General features: G+C 34.2%; 1 protein-coding gene across 2 annotated transcripts in view; it reads right to left on the reverse strand.

Moving 5' to 3' along the window:
* The window catches only part of LOC149076245 (cubilin-like), a 337914-nt gene that overhangs the window by 137805 nt on the left and 175415 nt on the right, over positions 1–24694 (reverse strand). The window lies entirely within an intron of this gene.

Consider the following 24694-nt stretch of genomic DNA (forward strand, 5'->3'; position numbering starts at 1 on the left):
TAAAAGTAACTGAATGGTGAGGAATTTTCCAAAAATCAGTATTTCGATTACTTTTATTCTTTTGATAGCCTTGATTATTGCCTTGAGTTTGTTCTTTCTGATATCATGTACGCGTGTTATGCTAAAGCACTCTTCTTTCATAGCATTAGACACGCGTCTTTGCTCATTTGCATAATGCGGTGGGCTTATGCTGAAAATAGTAATTAAATAACAGTATACAAATTTCTGAAAAATCCCTTCTGTTATCTCTCTGTTACTTTCATAAGTTTTGAAATCACTGCTCACTCTACCCCGGTATTTTACTGAATTTTTACAACATGTATTTACATGTATGATTTTTATAAAAGTGGCGCAATATATATATATATATATATATGTGACAACAAAATTATTTGAAAATAAAAAGTAGATGTATTCTGCGAATGCATAATTTAAAATCATTTTCATTTAAAATTTTTACATTTGATTGAATATTGGGATGTCACATTTAATGTTTTTTTGACGCATAGTGTCAAACTGTCTGCGAAGTTTCGTAAAAATTGGTTGGAAACTCCACATGTTAAAATTGAAAAATATATTATGAAATTGGTATTAAAAAATATATATATTTTACAACAATCACACAAATTTGTAAAATACTTTGGGAACGCTATTGTGAACGCTTTTTATTATAAAGGGTTGATCAAAAACATTTTAAAATTTGTTTTTTTACTATCCCCTAAATGCGCTCGTGAATAAACTTTTCACTGGAAATTGAGTGTACTTTCATCACAGAAATTTCAGTATGATCCATTCAGTATTTTTCTAGAAATTCCAAAATAAATCTCTAAACTTCTGCCTATGTATATATATTGCATTCCTTAATAAGATAAATTTTTATTTAGTCGCAGCCTTATTGTAATTTACTTTCACTAAAATAAAATTATTTTATTGTCGTATGAAATGACAAACGTGATTACGATGTTATTACATTATCAACAACATGGAAACGAATACATGACAGACTTATAAAGAAATATGAATATTTATGCTTAGCTAAAAATATATAAAGAAACTAATCAAATTACCGTTATTGTGCCGGAATTTGAGAGGACGAAAATTTTGTTCGCTATATTTGATCTAATTAACAAACATCTTATATGGGATGGGTAAAAAAATCTTTTCGTTATTAGTCGAGTACGCTGAAAAGGGTATGATGAAAGAGTTTGTCACGAAATAACCGAAAGGATTAAAAATTTCCAGGATGATTCAAAATGTACAAAATGAAGTATCAGTATGATAATGAAGTATGTTAAAGATATCTCAGATGAGACAAATCCACACACAAAATCAGAATGTTATCAAAAAGTAAAACAAATCGAGGGAACCCCATGCATGGTTCGAAAAGTGTAGGCATTTCTGAAGGGTGGGTATGCGTGATTGCATTAAAAATGCCAACCCTTGTTCTCTGACGCCTGCCTCCTCAAAAACATGTTGGGCGAAAAATTGGAATGAAAAGTGAGAAAAAAATTTTTGTATTGAAGAAAAATACCTTATCTAAAAAGACACAGAGCTTCTCAGGTTATAAGCAAAAAGAAGAATGAGAAAAATATATACACAATTTGCAAAATATACAGAAATATTGCAGAGAATTTTTACAAAAATTACAAAAAATATAAAAAAAATTCCAAAATGAAGTCAAAAATTTCTCAAAAATCACTGGACATACCTTAATAGGAGGGGGGGGGGAATACATTTGTGTTGTTTTGAAGTAGTGGAGATTTTGGTATATATTTTTGTCCTACTCCATTTTGCTTATAATCTGAAGCTCTGTATATTTTCAAATAATGAATTTCTTCAATTTGTCTAATTTTTTTCTAATTTTTCATTTCATTTTTTCGCCCAACATGTTTTTGAGAAGGCAGGGGTCGGGGAATAAAGGTTGGAATTTTTAGCGCAATTAGGCATAGCCACCAGGGCCGTCTAAAGGGTATCATGGGCCCCCCTGGCCAATTGGTTTCTCGGAGGTCCTACCTGGTAAATCCAAGAAAATTTCTATCTCATCTCATTTTTGTGAGGCCCCAACTTCTCTAGAGACCCCCGGGCCGTGCCCGGGTGGGCCCATGCGTTGAGACGGCACTGACCCCTCTTAGCCACCCCTCAGAAACACCTACGGATAGGAAATAAGATATCTGTGTTTGTCATAGCCACAATGAAAGGCTTTTAACAAGGCGAAATATCTCGCCAATGCCGGTGAGGGAGTTAAGAAAAAATTCGATCATATAACCGGGTTTTCTCGAAAGTATATCCGTCTTATATTAATTTTTGCTCTAACATATGCATTAGATGATATTTTCCGGTGATGCATGTTTTTTATGTATAGAAGAAAAAATCATTTATTCAGGGATTCATTTATTTCCAGGGTAGACTTGATAAATTTTCCATTCAAACGGATTTCTCCCCATTCAATTTCCAATGCAGTTATTGATTTTCGCTCTCAAATGATCTAAAAATCAGAGTAGTCTCTCACAATAACATGGGCTCTCAGGAAAAGTGGTGTTCTAACGGATTTACTTTGGCTAGAATTCCTGCCTATTCACATGCTTACTATACTACAAAATCTCATTATTACGATATTCCTATACAGTTGAGGCACAAGGGTCGTGCCTGGATGATAAGGATGATGTAACGGTGATCGGGCGTGCGCTCTGTGCTCCGGAAAACCCAAATTTTTTAATAATCTAATTTAAGGGAGGGACCCAATATTTTTTCTGCTCCTGGGGCCTCAATCAATTTTAATTTACTTGTGGCAACGGAAAAACATGATAAATGGTTTATTGTGTATACTTGACAATCATTTTGGTAAGTTTAATAAATTTATTACTTTCACCGGTGGTTATGCATAATAACCAAGTGTCATTGGTAAGTTTGATAAATGCTTGAAATTTATCGCCTTTATCTGTGATTATGCATAATAACCGAGTGCAATACGTGAAATTGATAAAAATGAAAAAAAAAATCCAAATGAGTCTGGTGTGCGAGAGGATTATAGTCGGACTCCGAGATAATAATAACATATGTTACGATCTTAACCCGATATAATGACAACACATGTTACGATCGTAACCTCGATATAATGATACAACACATGCTACGATGTAACCTCGATATAATGATACAACACATGTTACGATGTAACCTCGAAATAATGATAAAACACATGCTTGAATTATCATGTAGAGTACCATATAATAAGATTTATCATGTTTTCCAACGGTGCGGCACTTGGATATTATGCATTATCACCGGTAAAATTATAATTTTTAGTACTTAAATTTACCAAAGACGCGTAGATACTGTGAATTGCCACCGCTAAAAGTGATAAATTTAGGGACATTCATCAAACTTACCAAAATGCATGATGATTATGCATAGTAACCGGATTTATCGTATTTATCGTAATGCCTACACCTTATCCCATATCGTAGCAAGCCAGCCCCTCCTGACCTTATTTCATTAGCCGCGCGCACGAACACACACACACACACCTACTAGTCAGAATAATTGCGATTCGACTGTGCATCACAGTTTTGCGACAATAGACCCTCATACTCGATTTTCAGTTATTCTGGAATTAGCTATTGAAAATATTTTTTCGTTCATCTCTGCTTTATAATCAAGTAGAGTATGCAATTTTTAAACACCTTTACAAAGTTTCTCAGTTTCATGAAGGAAAAAAATTCTGCAAATACTCAAAAAAGAGTTTTTCCTTCAAGGCATACGGTCGTACTACGACAATCTGGTTTCAGGGTGAAAGGATTGAAAATCAATAATTTCGATAATAACACTGTTGTAAGGAAAAGCGATAAAAGATGCGTTTTCCGATAAGTGTCTTTAGAAGAGAGCCATGAAAACTGGTACTAGAAAATATCGAATTTATATATATTTTTCCAACGCTGTTTCAAGTACAACTGAAGAAAAAATTCTTATTCTCATACATTTACAAAAAAAATCTAGATTTTAAGAAAATTTTTCAAAAATAAAACATTTTAAATATTTTATACAAAATTTTTCATACCAAGTACTCGTGAATGACGAGTATTATTTCCTACGGACAATTTTAAGTTGATAAAAAATGATATAATCGGATAGATGTGATATTGATTCCCCTTACATAGTTATTCCCGATAACATCCATAACATATTTTGTAAGAAATACAAAAATTAAAAATATACAGGGTATAGTAAAATAATTAAAATTCGCCCCCACTCTCTATAATATATCGAAAACATGTTTCCATTCAAGTTTGAATAAAAATTGCTCGGGATGTCTGTGATTGTGATTGAAATGTTTGATTTTTGCCCAATTTATTTGCTAAAATCAGTAAATTTGAAAAGAACATGAGCACAATCGTATAATTCGTGCAAAGTCAAGAATGTCAATACTTATACCGTGTTTATCCGAAAATAAGCCCTAGTTAAAATTGTTAGCCAGGCGGAAGCGTTTTCTACGTTTGTTGTCACACACGACTAAGGCATTATTAAATTATGAAGTAAAATTAGTTAGGGATTTTATTATTAAGTTGTAATTTCACTTTAATTACATGTCTTTCGTCTCATCGAGGGCAGTCATATGCCAATAGTATGATTATCATTTACACTGGAAATAAATGACGAAATTTTTTTATCAATTATTTGGAAATTCCCGAGTGAGTGCCTTTAGACGAGAGTTAAACGCCTCCTGAGTAAGGATTCCAGTATGAATGACTACCTATCTCAACAATCTTGATATTGTAGCGGGAATTAAACGCCTAATCAACTGTTGTTGGAGACAGAGCCGTCTCGATGCATGAACGCCCATCCAGGCAGTGGCGGATTAAGGTTGGTTGAGGCCCCGGACGCAGAAGAAGGGCTCTTAAATTAAGTGTGAAGTGGGGGTTTGTCGGGGCCCTTCAGAAGTCGAGGGCCCAGAGTGCGCACCCGGTGCGCCCACCGTTAAAGTCGCCTCTGACCGTAGCATATAAGTATTCTGAAAATTTATGTTTAAAGTGCTGCAGATTCAACAAGCTGTTCAATAGATTTTTAAAAGCGTTTGTCGGCTTTTGCATGCTGGTTCCATTTAGGTTTAACGTATCTGGACGATCAAAACCATTACAATTAACCGAAGTAGAGACAGCAGAGCACCCTGCCATTGATGTAAAAAATGAACATCGGCTGAGTAGAGCTAACCAAAACACTAAAATTGTGCTGACTAATAACTTGTGTTCACTGTCTAAATGAACTAGTGATCTATTAGTCATCTATCAGACTTTTATCTAAAATGCAACGTATCGGACGTGGTTGTGCATGACGCTCTAAACCAGATATAGTGTCACTGTATCGATGCGGACGAGGTTGCTCGGTAGAAACGATTTGAGTTGATACTGAGCCTCTTCTGTTTGGCAAAGTGCTACCATCGCGGATAAAACACGTTGAAAAATTTAGTAAACGTATAGCCGCTCTTTTATTTGGTGAAAAATCTCGAGAAAAAGATTCTGTAACCAGTGAAGAAAGACTTCAATACAAACCTTTAATAACAGTATCATTGCTGAGAATTATAATATTGGAATGTGGTACTTTTAGAAGACAATTTCACCGCTTGCGATAATGAAATCATTCCTATAAATCACGCTCACCACTAAATGTTTTCTTTTCCTTTCGGCGTACGAGATTTACAGGAACGATGAAACGGAGCCCTGAAATGTCCAGAAAAATTTTGAAAGAGCACAATCAATGTACTTATTCCATGTACTTATTTGACTTGAACCGTTCTGTTTTATACTCAATTTGACCATCGGTATCTCTCTCAATACATTTTCCGCCACGCACTTTCCAGCAGCTAATGAATGGACTGTAGTCAGTGGCTCTTTTATAAATGTACCAACCAGCCAGAATCCTTCGTGTCACTTCCAGAACATCTTGCTGAATTGAGAATGTTCATAACCAGTTTTCTGGATACGATGGTCACATTAGCGTCACACAGTCATTCAATGAGTGAATGCATAATTTGTCTATCTCTCTCTGTTTGCAGAGATTATAACGTATTTACTCGCATATAAAGACGAGGTATGATTTTAAAGATCTAAATGACATATTATGTAGGGCAGGGGTTCTCAAACTGTGCTCCGCGGCTCCCTGGTGCACCTCTAAATTTTGTCGGGGTCACCGCTCTGTGGAGCAACGACAAAGGCTTTCTTTTGAAAATATCATTTGTTAAACAGCTCTGGGAAACCGGCGGAGCTCTCGGAGAAGCATTGTATAGGGAAAAGGAGTGCCGCGGGTGAAAAAAGTTTGAGAACCCCCTGATGTAGGAAATTTCTGGAAAAAATTCTGAGAGGGGTTGAGGGGCTGCTCAGAATAATGTTACAAACTAAATGTTTGTTTGAGAACCAACTGCACCCGTGGTTCTGACGCCACTATTGAGATACTTGTGCCTGGCATAGGACCCTGAATCAAACAGGGGGTCCTAAAAGTATTGAAAATGTTCAAAAATTCTGAAAATTAACTTTCATAAATTTTCTGAATTTTCATTAATTTTAGAGCTACTTCTCTCATTAGTTTTCGATTGTTTTATTTCTCATCTTTTGATTGTTTTATTTCTCATCTTTTGATTGTTTTATTTCTCATCTTTTGATTGTTTTATTTCTCATCTTTTGATTGTTTTATTTCTCATCTTTTGATTGTTTTATTTCTCATCTTTTGATTGTTTTATTTCTCATCTTTTGATTGTTTTATTTCTCATCTTTTGATTGTTTTATTCCCTGATTCTGTCTTTATTTCTTTAATCAATATTGAATTTTCAATGAATCCCGAATCATCATTTTCAATCAGTCAAAATTATCATTAGTTCTGGAGTTATTTCATAAGTTAATTCCCATTTCTCATTGATTTTTTTTTTGTGTTTAAGCGAAATTTTTGTTTATATATTTGCTCACGCATGCAGGACGGCCTAAGGTTTTGAAGCAGTGAAAATTTAATAAAAACCTCGTCCTATATACGCGTGTGAATACGGGATATATATGCGTGTGAAGTGATATTTCCGTTCATACAACGGAATAACAGTGGTATTAAGAACTGATACTAATAACTAATCTTTGTGTAACGAACTTATGTTTTACATCCACCATCAGTTTGTTTGGGATTCTGGAATTTGTTTTGAAAATTTACAGAGATGATCAAAAGATTGCGGGGTTTTGTATTATTGTCATCACTGGAAACTAGAGAAGTTCTACTCTGGCGACTACGATGGTGGTGTTCATATCAAAACCATATTTATATATACGTATTGAAAAACAGCATATTTTTTTTTCATAAATACAAACATATAATACACAAAAACCACTATATATTAGACAAATAAATACACACGGAATAGAAACGTTATTAGAAACGTTAATAGAAACGTTATAATACACTTTGTAGCCCCAAGGGACTGAAAAGTGGTTCCAGAAGGCCTAAAGGAATTAGTTTATTGAATATCTTTCAGCAACAGCGTTATTAAATTTATTAGATATGTGTTTCAATGTATATTTTTAAGTTCTGCATTAAATCACTTATTGTGAAGCTAAATATAACACATCGTGCAAAATTTCTCTTTTCCATTATTGTACGCTTTACTTGTACTCTGTTCAACATTGTTTTTATAACTCTTACAATACATTCGTCAAAATGGTTACGTAATCTATGCTTTTAACGAAGTCAAATATTATGATTTATGTTTTTGTTATTATTAAATTGATTTTCAGTGTGGAAATTGTTCAATACCTTAGGGGCAATGTAGGAAAAGCTCTTTTATGTCATGTTTTATTAGGTTTTGGGACTTGATAAACTCGATTATATCTGTTTGTAATTCTATTTCTATTTTCCGTTAAATAACCTTTCATTTAATTGCAAAACATTTGTGGATTTTTATTTTTGTATTAATGCAATTAGCGGGGTAACACTGATAATTTCATTTTGTATGCTCTGTAACTAAATAACTGGATTATAGTGGGACGTAAATGTGCAAAAAAGAACCGTTTTAATCAAGCTAAACTATCAATGCGTATGTTTTCATTCGTGGTACAACATTACCAATATTCAACCTTGATTGATTTGACTTACAGCTGCAAGAAATTCACTTGAGCGTATTTTGCAATTTAGTTAATCTCAAAGTAGAGTAAGATTAAATAACAGAGAGAGAGGGAAAGCAAGTATAAAATTATACTAAGCCCGCACCTCGTATTCGTGATGACTTATATGGCTAGAATAAAACACACTCTTTCTCTGACAATGTGCTTATTTCACAAACGCAAACTTTTGATGAGGAAAATAATGAGGTTATAATCCGATAGAGAGAGAGAGAGAGAGAGAGAGAGAGAGAAATTCACAGTTTGCATTAATTAAGAGACTTTGAGCCTCTATTCATTTGCATCGCCATAAAACGCTTTATTCCAGAGGATTTGGAGATTTGATACCAGCTCTTGTGTATTCCCTGCACAAATGTAGTCTAAAATTTGAAACTTAGTGAAATATCATGAATGCAGCTGAGCATTAGAGAGAATAAGATCGATGTCAAAGGAGCGACTTTATCCACTTTTAAGATGTTCAACATAATTTCAATATTTAATCAAGAAATTTCGGACGTGACTCAGTAAGTTACCGATGTTTCAGTAATGACAATTTTTTTCATTTTTAAGTTGAATATACATTAATTTCTTTATGGAAATATGTGTGATTACTGGAAGACTTAAACTGGAAGATATTAAAAAAAATTATACGATATAATACGATTTTGTACCTTGGTAATCGGATTCATTTTCCAATGACTTACGACTAAAAAGGGCAGAAAAAACCATTTTATGTTTCAAACTTCGCTTTTTGACATCAGGAGAAAGATTTTTTCCTATTTTAGAGGTGAAATGCCTGAAAAGTAGGATTATGTGAGTTTCAAAAACGTGTCTTAAATATTATGTGATAAATCAGTTTTCCCTAGAGTCGTTAGTTATTGATCTCATAAATAAAGCATGCCTAAGGATGGCCATACTTCATTGAAACTAACGTGTTCGAATGTGCGTGTACGTGTAGTGAACCTGACGTGAAGTTTGTTTCGGTGCAATGTTTGAATAATGTGTAGTACTGCCATTAGTTTTTCTAACTATGATTGAAGGGTAATGATTGAATTATTGTATAGTTGTATGGCTGTTGCTCCCTGTGACGAGACATTTTAATAGGGGAATCTCTGGCGGTGTAGTATATGACGACATATTGAAAGTACGAACCTGAAGGGTTAACAACTATTTATAAAACTATTGACAATTAAACATTCAACGACTAAATATTAGGCATAATTAAATACATAAAAATTAGAATTGAGATCATCAGCACGACCAGTGCGTTTGTGGTGGCTAGAGACAGAGTAGGTAAATAGCAGCAAAGCTTCCAGGTTGATTGTTGTTTACATGCAGCTGGACTGCAGCGCCAGATGTGCACGTCACAGCACGGCGATTTGCATACGCCACAGACCGACTCACATTTGCACCTTAGCTGATTTGAGACCAAAAAGTGCAGATATATACTTAGTGGCTAAAAATTAGGAACACCCCTACTCAAACCTCGACTCATTCGTCCAACCCGTGCGCTGACGTAATAAATCGGATTTGCTGTTAAAGAACTTTCTCCTGGTCAGAAGCACCATATAACGTTGCAGTTAGCCTGTTCATGAGAAAAAGAAGAGCTTTGAGTGGCTTTGAACGCGGCATGATTGTAGGCACCAGAAGAGGGGTTCCAATATCACCGAAGTCGCTAACCTTTTTGGCTTTTCTTGTACAACAGTATCTCGAGTCTTCCAAAAGAATGGCAGCTAAACCAAAAAACTTCGAGCAGAAAGTGGAATAGTGGCCGAAATCGCGTGGGAACAAAAGAGGTGTCAGGTGATTGATTGATTATGTGCAGCAAAACAACGCAAACTCAGGATCATCGCAAAGCATATCCGTACGCTCTACAAGATGGATCTTAAAAAGATTTGGTTTCAATAGAAGGCGACCAACAAGAGTTCCATTGATTTCGATGCAAAACCGAAGATAACGGCTTTTATGGGCTAGAGAACGCCGAAACTCTACACTTGATGAATGAAAGAAAGTTGTCTGGTCTGACGAGTCAAGATTTCTCCTCCATGACGTTGATTTCACGATCCGTGTGTGGCGCAAGCATCACGAAGCCTTGGATCCGGTTTGCTACATGACAACTGCGCAGCGGGTAGGTGGAATGCGAAGAATGGGAATGTTTAAAGGTGGTGGTGGTGTGTGTGTGTGTGGAGCATTTTCCTGGTACTTGGTCCCTAATTTCCATTGTAAATGTCCGTCAATGCCATCGCCTACCGATCGTTGCCGATCACGTGCACTCGTTTATGGCCATAATATTTCCTGATAATGATGGCTATATCCAGCAGAAGAATGCAACATATCACGAGGCTGGGATCTCAGATTGTTTTGAGGGACATGTTTTGGAGTTTCAACTGCTACAGTGGCCCCTCACTGATCACCCGATCTCAAACCAATCTATCATTTGTGGGACGAGGTTGAAAGGTCTTTTAAAAGCTCCGAAACACCACCTTCTAATCTGAGAGAATTAAGAGTTGCCATTTCGTTAGCATGGACCAATATTCCTCCCCCAACGGTTCCAGCAAGCCAACTTGTACAGCCCATGCCCATAATAATATCTGTTGTCATCAAAGCTAGAAGAGATGCCACACAATATTAGTGGTGAGTAGCAGAGGGGTTTCCTAATTTATTGGCTAATGGGTATACACATCCAACGGTATAATCTCAGTAACACCCTCTCCCTATACAACATTGTGTTCGCGATGTTAGAACTGTTAAAAAATATTAACATTTTGCTTACTTCACATGACTGATCTCCGAAAAGTAATAATGACCATTATACATAAAAACTGGTCAAGTAAAATAAATGTTTACAGCTCTACATAAGAAAAATAAACGTTTACAGCTCTACATAAGAAAAATAAACATAATTAAAAACCCTGTAACGTGTTCACTGCGTTTTTGCAACAAGGATTAAAATAGGGGTTTTATCGGATTAAACAATTAAGAATGGGGATATACAAGGAACTTTTAAAAATTTCAGACCTGAAAACGAAACTTGAGATATATTTGTTTGCATGTTTAACTTTCTAGGTAATCGCAGGACCAAAAAAGCTTTAGCTTGTGGAAAAAAAATCCTTAAGTGGAAAATAAAGAATGTTCAGTGTCTTTCCAAGTGACAAAATCGCATCCTCAACGCTTATCTCGAAAAATTCAAAGAAGGAATGGGTGTTTTTGCTCAGAAGGGCAAATTCAAGTAATTTTCGGTTTAGAGCATCTATACTCTAGAGAACGCATCGAAAATATCATTAACATATCATTTTCGGGGCTAGAACTTGAAAATGAAGTGCATATTGGAATGAAGTTGGAAAAAGTCGCATTATCTTTTGAACTTGAAATTTCATTTTGACTCCGATTTTAATTTTTGCGAAGCGAGTTTAAGTAGGACAATGCATTTTGAAAGTTATTTGCACTTTTTTAGATGATTATCGGTGCGAAAATTTATTTTTTTGTCTATATCGATATTCCTATTTATTGAATGAGCCAATGGAAAACGACCACGAAAGTAAAGTTTTAGAGGAATAATAATCATTCCCCTAATTATCACGTGTAAGAACAAATGTTTTCCATCCTGGCACAAAGACAACGTTTTTTTTTACTTCTTTTTTATGTTATATATTGTTGTGTTATTGCACGGATAAAAAAGAGAAATGACCTTGTTACTCTATTGAACTCCACAATAACTGATTAAATACTGTCCTTTTATTCAATAACATATAAAGAATGATACATTAAAACATAGTAGTAAAACAATCTAGTAATTATAATAGCGCTGTTGCTGAAAAATATTTAATAAACTTATTATTTTGCGATTTTTCTGGAAGGATTTGTGAGTAGCTTGAAACCACAAAGTGTTTGGTTGTATTATATGTGTATGTATTTGGGTATTATGTGCGTGTGTGTGTGTATTTGTGTATTATATATGTAAGTGTGTGTATTTTTTTTTAATTGCAAACAAAGACACACACATACACATTGCACAAATACTGGACAATAACACACGAAAAGGAATACAAAATAAGAAAAAGGCATACGCATATAAGGAATATACACTATGTGGCCCCAAGGGAAACTAAGTCCTTCCACGAAGCCAAAAAGACATTGTATTACATTTTTTCGCCGCCATTGTGCGCCGCCAAGTACGCATTATAATTATAGGAAAACAAGAAATTTAAGACATGATGTATAACAGTTCAATGTAAAATGACAATTCATATTTAGTGAAATTTAAACAAGATGATGTGATATGTTCTGGGTACAACATTAATATACATAAAAATTATATAGTTTTTAGCAGTAATATGTAAGAAAAAAAATTGTTAATTTTATATTTATCTAGCTTTTCTATGAACAGTTTCAGAACATGTCATCATAATTTTGAATGCTTTTTGCATGTTTATAAATTTCATATTTGTGGTTAGTAGTATTAGTAGTTGATTTTTTTTACTGTAATGAATTCATAAGTTTGGGAGCAGTAATTGAGAAACACTTTTGAAAGAGATGTTTTTTTATTATATACGTAAACGTATTTGTGTATTATATATTGGTATTTGTGTACTTGTTGTTTGAATTTGAGTATTACATGTTTGTATTTTGGAAATAAATAAATAAAAGTAAATTAATTTATAAAATTCTATAATTATTTTTAATCCTATATGTATACGAGATGGAATCACTTCCACGTGTGAATAAATAAAATTGTCCATATTTCAGAGAAAAGTTTTAATATATAAGTCCTGTAATTATATATATATTTTTTTACTTTCCATATTATATAAGCCTCTATAACCGCTAAAAATATTTAAAGAACAATTCTATAAAGTTTTTCTATTTTAAATTGAAAATTTCTAAATTTTAAATTGTTTAAAATGTTTAATAGAAATAGGAAAAATGCGTTCAGCACACAATTGAATAAGACTTACGAGTAAACAAATAATTTAAATTTCTCGTCGCCATTTTTATAAATCTAAAAGTATCTACAAAATCTTTCTTTTATAGTTTACCTCCTTGGATGTTATTATAATTCTTATTTCCTTATGAAAATAAACTGACCAATTCTCAATGACAACTATCGTTGAAATTTCCTGAAAGTTAATTACATACTTTTATGATTAAAAAAATCGCAGCAATAATGGTTTTCCTCGTTTTTAATGAGTTTCCGTTATGTACTCGTGTATATGTTGAATAAAATTAAATTTATAAGAAATTTTCTCGGAGTACTCGAACTAATTAAGCGATATGTATAACAAATTTCCCCCGTACTAATTAAGAATAAATGGGAACCGTTAATTAAAGATGAAATGCAACAATGATGCATGTATAGGAACAAAAATATATAAGAAATGAGATTTATATTTAGATGTCAATCACAACTTTATATCTATGGGAAAGAAATGAATTTTTTTTTAATGTTTTATATTCTATTGGAGAAAATGAATGTCCATGACACGTCGCTCTAATGTTGTTATTATTGAACAAATCAGTGTGTCTTCAAGCTTTTAATGCTCCTGATACAACTTTCCACGTTTCATGTGCGTCTTTCTGCCCATGCCTTTATCAGTACCCATTCCTATTGAATTTTTAAGAACTCAGAAATACATTTTTGATATTTATTAGATACATCTAATCTGCATATTCTGGTTGTCGAGTGATACTTTTAAGAAGCTATTTTTCATATATTAACGCCTCTAAAAACAGCATACAGCACGTTTTGATAGTATAAACACATTAGATGTTTTTGTTAATTTTCAAGAATGCAAAGTCGCTAATTGATGCTAAATGTACAGGATTAGCATCCAACAACCAAATTTTCATTATTAATTTACTCCTCTCTTAATGCAATTCAGAAGTGGCCATCTCAATCTGAAATTACATAAGTCTGGAATGCAATTTAGACGTCATACTATACAGGTGCCAAGGCCAAATAAAACTCGTTTCCAAAAATGTTTCCTTTATTTAGCTCCCAAAATATTTAATTTACTTCCTCAGTTAATAAAAGAACAACCTTCATGTACATCTTTTTTTTATCAATTTAAAATCTTGGTTGTTAACTCAAGAAGATTTAAATTATGTGTTTGATATTGTAATACAAATACAACGCCACAACAGGCAAATTGCCCAACGAGGTGGCTGACTTAAGAACATCATGGATCTCCGAGTCATTTTTTGGAGTCCCTACCTACTACTGCTACACCACACATGCACCCCCCCCCCCCCCGCGGAACCCCCCAACGAATCGGTACATGCGGGAATGTGCGTGTAGTGCAACCTGACGTAAAGTTTGTTTCTGTGTAATGCTTGTTATGTGTAGTGCTGTCATCTGCCCCCAGTTTTTCAAACTATGAGTGAAGTGTTATGGTTGAATGATTTACCGTTGTAGGACTGTTGCTCTCTGTGGCGAGACTTTTTAACGGGGAAATCGGCTCGCATTTGCGCCTTGAAGTTGGGAACCACAGAAAACCAACTTCAGCCGACCACCACTGTGGGGGTTCGAACCCGGATCCTCGCATCACGAGTCCGGCACTATAACCACTCGACCACCACAGCGGCAAATAAATGTTCTGTAGGTGGGTGGGTTTGAACCCATGTACCCAGAACTCTTTCCATCTCTAACTCCGTATCTTACCAACCCACCACTACAGCACTTGCTGACTCTTGCATACGCTGCTAAATGCCAAATTTTTTTGTTTAATAATTCCATTCCTGTTGCCACTTATTTCTTGGTGTTATATATATGTGTGTTTTTTTCTTTCTTTTTTTCTCTCGTTATTATTTATGCCGACAGATATGTATCGGATATTGTTTTGTGGGCTCACAAGCTTGCTTAGCCCCTAAATGTTTTGTAACTGTGTTTAAAAATCTTAAATAAAGGAAATTTGAAATTTGAAATTCCGCAGGTACTTTTTTCACAGTACATATTTTGAGCCGTCTACTAACACCTATAAAATTTTCGTCGAATTCTACGAGTTTACCTTGGGAGTGTTTCCTTGTGAGTCATTAAGTAAGAAGTTATTGCGTGGATGTGCCCCCCCCCCTCATAGGGTGAGGTTCTGAAAAAAAAAAAAAAAACCAACCTCAACCACATCGAAGAACTTCTGGTTCAAAATGGAATGCTGAGGTGTGTTACAGGATATCTTCTTGTACCAATTTCAGCAAATTATGTTCGCAAATGAAGAAATAGCATTAAAAAAACCGCGAAATCTGACACAATCTCACTTCATTTTAAGATATTATGTTATTCCTAAATAGCAACTTCAGCTTATAAGAAAAAAACCTTCAATTCCAATATTTCCATAATTCCTACTGAAACAAATTTTTTAAATGTGTTTATAATTTTATTGAAAATTTTGTTAATATTTCACTAAAGTAAGAAGTGTAAGAAACATTATCGAGTACCAACTAAATCTCTCTAGTAGTTGTTATAAATATCTTCTGAAAATTGAAATACATTGAAGAAAGCAATAGTTTCGAAGTTGATTTACAGAAAATTATATATTTACTCAAAATAAAATAATATTATGTTTGTGCCCGAGGTATCTATATCAAAACAAATGTTATTTTCATGCATCTTATAACTTTCTTTTCGTAAGCTTTTAAGCTGAGGTTAGGTTACTTATTGTAAAATAGATATACGGGGTGATTATAAAAAAACTATCCCGACATATGGGCCCCTAACTATCATACCATTCAAAGAAACTGAATGAAATTTTGGCATAAGGTATTTTGATGTATGCGCCCCAGAATGATATGGAAAACAACAGTGTTACTCTAACAGTTACGGTTACAGTGAGAAAATTTCGAAAATATCAAATGGCAACACCACGTTTTTTGTATTGGAATGTGATCTCCATTGTGCAAAACCCTAAATAGCGTTCGAACGGCAACTGTAGCATGAAAATCACCGGCGGTAGATAGGCTAAAAGTGAGGACAACCAATAAGGACAGAGAAGCAGCATAAAATAAAGCATTTTATTGTGTTTCACAAATTTTCCACATGACCTTGTGGAGGACCAATCAGGCTGGGATCTCAGCAGCCGAAGAAACGGTGTGACGAATGAAACGAACATTAATGCTCTGGTGCACGGCAAAGTCCTTTTTTTTTTTTTCCTTGCCTAGCTCCGGGGATTTTCGTGCTACAGGTGCCATTCCAACGCTATTTAGTGTTTTTCAGTATGGAGATCGCATTCCAATACAAAAAACTTGGTGTTGCCATTTGATATTTTCGAAATTTTCTCACTGTAACCGTAACTGTTAGAGTGACACTGTTGTTTTCCATATCATTCTTGAGCGAATACATCAAAATACCTTATGCCAAAATTTCATTCAGTTTCTGTGAATGGTATGATAGTTAGGGGCCCATATGTCGGGATAGTTTTTTTTTTATAATCGCCCTGTATATTGTATGAGTGTTTTTTGTTTGGACTCAACAACTGATCATAACGCACGAGTGTGGGCCATAAAGCACAGTTGCACAATGCGTTGAATTCTCATAATAACGTTTTCATTTTCTTTCTCCCTCTAGATCTGAAAGAAATGTTTAATTTCTTTTTTGCTTATTATTCAATTTAATCCAATTATTTCATTCATAAATAATAATTTTGGCTAATATTAATTCTAGTAAATAGTTTATAAGGTTTTCGCGGCCATCATTTGATAAAAATTGTTTTTTCGGGTTCGAAGACCGGACGACGGTCTTCGAACCCGAAAAAACAATTTTTATTAATTCTAGTATTTCCATATTTCTTACACACACATTTTTTCTTCTCAAAAATGTTTCAATGTGTTTACTTAAGCGTCCTTATTGGAATTTTCGTTAATATTTTTATTAAAGTTCAATTATATGTGTAAGAAAACTGTCGGATATATATATATATATATTTAATATTTCGGTAAAAATGTCTTATTGAAGCATATTTTTGAGTTTTTATTCATCAAATGAAATTCTTGGAAGAAAACAATGATTTTAAAGTTGATTTCTAAGAAAATAATGTATTTACTCAAAATAAAACCCTATTATGTTTTCGTTCGAGTTATTAATATCAAAACAAATGTTATATTCATCTATATTATAACTTTCTTCTTATAAGTTTCTATGCTGGGGTTACTTATTGAAAAATAGTGTATATTGTTTTGTTTGGACTCACCAACTGACCATACCGCACAAGGGTGGGTCATAAAGCACACTTGTACAATGCTTTGAAGTTCCCATAATAACTTTTCCTATTCTTTCTCCCTCTAGACTTATTTGATTTCGTCCGTTTTTTTGTTTTCATCGTTCGTCAAGAAACTCCACTAATCACTTTGTGGGATTTTTTTTTTGCCTCTCGCTCTTCTTTTGCGTCTTTATAAGGTTATCGTTTCCACAGGGACCTTGACCAACGATTCCAGATTCTTGTTTTCCGACGGCAGAGAATAAAACAAAAAGAACAGAATATAGCCCTTGGAAAGCGTCCTTAATGATCATAGCAGTGTTTTCCTTTTTCTTTATTCAGAGATGCTTATACCGCAACGTGTGTTTTCTCAAGATTTTTTTGGTCTATTTTTTTTTTCAGAACAAGCACGATCATTAGAAGATGATCTAAAGCAAGTTTTTTATGCTCATAATGTAGGCTATCTTTTCCTCACTATACGTGAGCACATTTCATGTACATTAACTCCGGAAGTTCTTGTAAATCTTTCTCGTGCATTTCTGCGAAACATTGGGCAGATTGCGGTGAGACTCTTGCTCTTTTTCCGATTCAGTGGATCAATGAAGCAGCCGCGTTCTCAGAAATCTTCTTGATTGATTTATATCATGTTCATTAACGAGAATTATTATTGATACTGTATGATATGAAAGTGCATGAGAGCATCGGGAAGATTGGCCCGATGATACTCCTCAAAATACTCTTTATTGAAAGACTAAGGGCTTCATAAGAACACACATGTAGAGATATCGAAAGAATCCGTACTAGAAATATGTAAGGTTGTAGCAAAATATATATTACTTTTATTACGTAAGTGTATCCACACAAATGATTGGACAATAGTGCCGAACTAAAGAACTAAAGATAGAACCTTCTCATATGGAGAAGAAACCGTTCATTGTAATCTAAATGCATAATCTCTGTGCACAGGAAATTTAAGAAAAAGTTCTCTGTATGGAAAAGACTTAAGTATAAACTTAAGAGGGGAGAGGAAAATGAAATGAACATAGCCTAGCAAATATCGTACTTGTCGCGCGTTTTGCGTGCTAAGATAAGCACAGAAGCAAAGTTAGTGTCTACGAAGCGCGCTTCGAAAGTTGGAATTACTGCAAAGTTTTATGGTGTTTTCAAAGTTTAATTTCATGACCTGTTTCTTGTATATCAGTTGCATTTCGTAGTAGTTCCAGATTGCAGCCTCTGTTACTGCTTTCGTCTTTCTATTCAACAAAAGAAGCTTTCAAAACATCAGACACATGAATAGGTTCAAGTGGGAAACTACCAAAGCATCCACAATATTCAGGAATTTGGATTATCATCTTAATTAAATGTAATGTGTCAATGTAATTTAACACATCACGATATGAAATTTTATTGAAATAATTCTCGAGAATATAGGTCAAGTAAAAGTACCTGAATGTTTTATCAAGTTCACAAACTCCATGGATTGATTCTTCAAGGAATGTGTTTAAATACGAATTATGGTTAAACGAAACTGAAGTTTTCTTGCAGTATTTTGCAAATTTTAATAAACGACGTATCCAACACAAAAAAATATTTCCTTCAAGCGGTCGTATTATACTCTTTAGTATTCATAGTGCAATAATAATGTGTGTGTGATTCAAGTATAATAATTAATATTATCTTCTGCAGTACAAATCGAATAATTGAGTAGTATCTCCGAATTTGATACGGAAGGATCATGTAGCGTCGATCGCAAAAGTCTTCTTAAAAAGTGAAAAATACTGTGATGGTCTGAAAGACACAGTGTAAAATTAGTTTAATAGTTATTTTTTTAAAACAGAATGCAAGCTGTAAAGATTGGTAATGCAATTTGTGATATCTGATGTGGGGTGGACGAGACGTTCGGGATATATTTTAAAGATTAATAATAAATGAAACAATTGACATATTTTAAAGGTAAGATTGGCAGTAATTGGCTTGTGGAATATCTTTTCAAGTTCTTGTCTGATAAAGTGATCAGCTGGCAGGAATTCGTGTCGTTAAATACGCTTATTTGGACCGGAAAAGCTTCATTTGGTCTGAAGCACTATATTAATTAATCATTCCCAATTTTCTTTTGAAAATGTCCGTTTGTCCGAATCATTTATGGAGAATTTAAGGGGGAAAGGCTTTATGAAAAGCTTTTAGAATTGGGTTTATGATGCAATCTAATCCTAGAGATTTTCTATTACTCAGTTTATTGGTGATTCCCGTCACTTGTGCTGACGAAATCTCATTACTGCCGAATCCCCGGGGTCTTGTGGCAGTGAGTTGTAATCTGGTAGCGATTGATGATCCTAACTCAAAGCCGAGCCAATTTATTCTGACACAAACTGATGTTTATCCGTAAATTAGTTTCATTATATTTTAAGTTAAGGCCATTTCTTCCAGTATTTTGACAAATGGAAAATCATGAGTAGAATTTCGATCGGCATCGCGAGGCACAGGCTTCACATGATTTCAAATACAACATATGAAAATGTCTAAGGGTGCTCTCATGAATTTGGACAGATTTTGAAATATTACAAAAAATCAAAGATTAGATGTACCGGGTTGACAATTCCATCCTTTATAATTGTCGCCGAGCCAAATTTTCAACTCGATAAAAAATATAGTTAAAATTCTCATTGATATCTGTATACTGAGTAGAACATCATGTGAAATTTAAATTATTTGTCTTTCTTACTTTAATAATAAAAATGGATTTTTGAAAAAAAAATTTCCCCATTTAAAACGAGGGGTTTTGTAGGTTGAAGTACTGTTGTACCTTGAAACTAGGGTGAAATTACAAAGATAAAAAAAAAATAAAAATGTTACAGGAAAAATAACAATGAGTATTTTTAATATAAATTGTATATATATTTTCCAATATAAAATATAAAATAACGACACAAATGTGATAAATAATGTATAATACACATGAAAATGATGAAGAGGATGTAGGAACGCATTAACGCATTTATATAGATGAAATGCATGAGTATTGTACATGTGGAAAGGTAAATAAAATGTTTTTAAATCTTTAGTTCTCTCAGTTCCTTGTAAGAAAGGTAGTTGTTACTATGGTAGTTGTACGTGGCGATGCCAGGTGACTGCATCAAAGATTTGGAGATAGAACATCCGTGATATCAACATTTGTTATATCTAGTACTGATAAACATTAAAATATCTCACCCCTTCCCCTTAGGATATTAACTTTGTTGAAGTTTTTGTTAGACACATCCCTCGCAGTAAACTTTGTTTTTTTTACAGCACATTTGACTAGGAAATGAACGAATGTTAATGAAAGAGAATAAATAGCTGAGGTTAACATATATATATATTGAAAAATTAGCGTAAGAGTTTAGTATTCCGAGGTAAACTATAAAAATTTCCAGTTTTGTACTGTTCCGAGGTACATGATGTTTTTTTTCAAGATACACGATGTTTCTATCGCTATGTCTTACGTGGCAGAATAGGAATTGGTGCAAAATAGGATTGAATATCGTGAGTGAATTTTTCAGAATCATAGATCACAAGAACGCCATTCTTGAAAGCAAAGAATACGAAGAGTAATTTCGCAAAGAGATGTTGAACACTATCATAGGTGATAGAAAGGAGGAGTAGAGCGAAGAAAAGAAGCAATGGAAATGGAAGAGCAGCGGAGGAAAGATGAAATCGAGGAGCAGTGGAGGAGAGACACAATCACACTGGAAGAATCTCTGCGATGGAAGAGCAACGTACGAGACTAGAAATCAAGAAACTGAAGATTGAGGTAGAATCCCGATTAAATGGAGAAGTTGGATAACTCCAAAGAGGGAGTTCTTAAGTCTGATGCAAATGTATAATTTCTACGGTGGAGCTACGTAGGCCAATTTTTCATTTATTCATCAAAGTTACTGATTTATATTTATTATTGAAAAATGTTAATATATATATTTTTTCAAATTTACTATTTTGTTTCCCTCGAGTGGCTGAGGAGCCCCTGGAGAGTGCACACGAAGCTACAAGGGCTCCATGGAGCACCGGTTGAGAATCACTGATTTAAACGAATGGAGTATTTATATCTCTCTCAGTAAGCTGTCAGAAAAGCTTCATTATTACGAAAGTGTTAAAAGATCTGTCAAAACATCGCATGCTAGTGAGTGGGGACGGCAAAACTTCCCAAGGAAAACTTTCCGAAATTTCCAGGTAAAGTTCGACAGAAACAAAGAAGTGGAAAATGAGCATGTAGGAGGTGTATGCCTGGAAACAGCGAACTAGGATAAACGATAGACAGATTCAAGTGAGGTGTTACAGATGCGGTAACTTCAGTCATTTGCAGTTCCGTTGTCCCGAGTAATCTAGAAACGACTATTGCTCAACATCGTTCAACAAGAACAGCGAAAAAGAGGAAACTCCCGATACTCACATTATAGTAAAAATCACCCAATTATCAAATTGGCGATCTACGGGATACACAAAAGACTGAGTTTGGTTCAAGACTAAAACTGAGGCCTAAATGTTTTGGTCCATATGAAGTGACAAAACAGAATGTTACGGACAAATATGATGTCAAAAATGTCGGTAGTTCTGCAGGTCCTATCACCACTGCTATTGCAGCTGATCTCATGAAACGTCTTTAGAAATATCCCACTGTTAGACTCGTCAGCTAAGTAATCCTCATAGTGTACCATGATGACATTGAAATTTGTAGCCTCAAAGAGAAGACAATCGTCCACGTCAGCTAAGTAAAGTCGTAATAACGACATTAGACGTTTCTGGTATATCTGACTTATATCGTCATGTTCAAGAGCGAGTTTCGTTAGCTTGCTCAGGGCCTCTAAACGTGACCCCTACGTGAGTGACATTACATAATACTTACGAAGGCCACGCTCGAAAGCGCTAGGGATTTGATAGAGAGCAGGTAGACGGATGGGACCGACCTTAACGTTACGCCATGAAACATTTACTTTAATTTGATTTTTATATGAAAATATAAATTTCTTTTAATTTATTTTAATGCACATAAAAATATTGTGTTTTCATTTGTTTTCATATATATATATATTTTTTCTATTAAGGTGGCTGAACGGCAGACTGGCTGATTCTTGCAATTTGTAGTTATAGCTTTGTCTTTTCATCAGTAGATGGCGCTCCGATAAGTATGAGAACGAATGGGACTAGGTTATAGAAGAATGGCAACGAGTAGTTGTCAGTGACGTTTTGTCATGTCTGTCATTGTATCGTCTCGTATTTTATAATTATGTTTGTGCTCGTAATAAATGCTTTGGAAGCAGATCCTGTATATTTTTCTCTGTGGAGAGCCCACACATATTTTTTTTAATTTATGATGTTCGCGTTTTTGTTTTTGATTGATGTATGTGAGGAAACCTCAGTTGATAAATGAAGGTATCCAAAAACAAAATGTTTGATTTTTCGAAATCACATGTTCCTCCCGACCAGTGAATCCAAGTAACTCTTAGATCCAACTAAATCAAATTCCATCCAGATATTCATTAGGTTTAGTGGTTGCTGAAACGGCGGAATACACCATTTAGTAATTCTCAGAATAATAATGGCAAAATCGGGATTTAATAATTATGCTTTCCATTGGCCTTTAATCTTCGCTATCGGGTTCTCATGGGATTCATTGCCGAAATCCTAATGATATTCCGTCATTTAACATCCACATTAAGCAGTGTTACGCAAGAGATGAAGTAATACAATCTAGTTTCTGACTGACGATACGAATATATTCATTCGCAATAAGAAATAAAACATTCGCGATTACAAACTTTCACCACAACCGATGGAAATTCAAAGAATTATTTCCCGAGATAACGTGAAGTTTATGAATTACTTCCCAGGTTCACCAATCCATATTATTCTAAAAATATTTCGGTTCAAATTCTGCGATGCGAACTACGTGAGGGGGTAATTGCTTCGAGTGTTGAGTAGCTTATAAAGATTTAGGCGACATTTAATGAACTTTTGTTGAACAAGCAATTAAGGTTACATGTTTCCGAGGAATGGGGGAGGGGAGACACGAAAATTTTCCATCCTGATCTTTAACGACTTGAAAGTTTTGCGAACTGTACGAAAAATCGAAGAAGGAAGCGTCGTCGGTGGCTATCGTGTTACATGTACACACCTCCCTTTGCGTTCCATTCAAGAGTGCGGAGTATCGATTTCTTTTAAGAAATTTACGAAGTTGGGGGGTAAAATGCTAATTAAGTTTTCAAAACGTTGTTTAAGAAAACAGATGAACTTAACCGAAAGATTATCGTTACATTAAAATTGGAGCGAAGATAGTTCCTTATGCTTTCACTAGAAAAATTCAATGCATGCTAGTTCACGCTGCCCATTCGATAAATATTTTCATTTAAAACTGTGGAATTGTATGATAAAACTTACTAACACTTGTACGACTTATAATCAACGCTGCAGTTTTTCAAGAAAGAGCGTTAAAATGAGTATAGCATTGTAGTCGATTTTCCACTAGCAAGCCACATTACAAAATTGTCATCAGACTTTTAAGCAAATAAACATGTTGATCGCACTCATCTGCGACACATATTCAAATATACTCTTGTTTTAAAAGGAAAACGATACATTTCTTGGTCACTAAACAGTTTCATATTTTAAATTACTATTTTCAATTATTTTGAATTAGAAAGAAACAAAATCAAACTTTTGGTAATTTCTTGTCATGCATTTACCGGGAAAAAAATTTTAAAATCTTAAATTAATATTGTCAATGTGATATGAACAATATTCCTTAATAGAAAAATAAAACTGACTAAAATTCGTAAAATGCACAGTATTAATTTTCCCAAATAAGCGACTAAAAAAGAAAGTCAAGTAAAATGTAAAACTACGTAAATGAGAGTAAATAAAAAAAATAATGAACAAATAAAAATAGTAAAAACAAACAAATAATATATAAATCGAATAAATAAATAAAAAACACAAATAGAATGAAATGAATAAAAATAACGAAATCTAAAAAACAAATGAAATGAAATAAATACGGTGAAATCATTGTTGTCAGGCCATAGTTATTCAATGTTTAAGAGGGCTAATCATACTGGGGGCTGAGTTCATAGTTGAGTCTGAACGGTTTTTTTCTTTTATCTGCTTCAGTCGGGACGGTAGATGATCAATTTGGGAAATTTTTGAGGAAACTAAAAGAATGTGTAGACGTTTACGCACCATGTGTTTTCCACAATTTGTGCCTCTGGTCAGAAATGATCTTACAAGGTCTCAACTGGTTTAGAATTCACGATACCGTGGATATCCAGAGTACCGCACTCAAAATAAATATGTAAAAATAAGCAGTTGATTAGTACTTTCGAACTTGACTTTTATAACATATTTGCTCCGGAGGTA

The sequence above is a fragment of the Pholcus phalangioides genome, unplaced genomic scaffold, assembly GCF_987345545.1.
Source record: "Pholcus phalangioides strain wild (caught in Gottingen) unplaced genomic scaffold, Ppha-v1.0 ptg000015l_1, whole genome shotgun sequence".
Lineage (NCBI taxonomy): Eukaryota > Metazoa > Arthropoda > Arachnida > Araneae > Pholcidae > Pholcus > Pholcus phalangioides.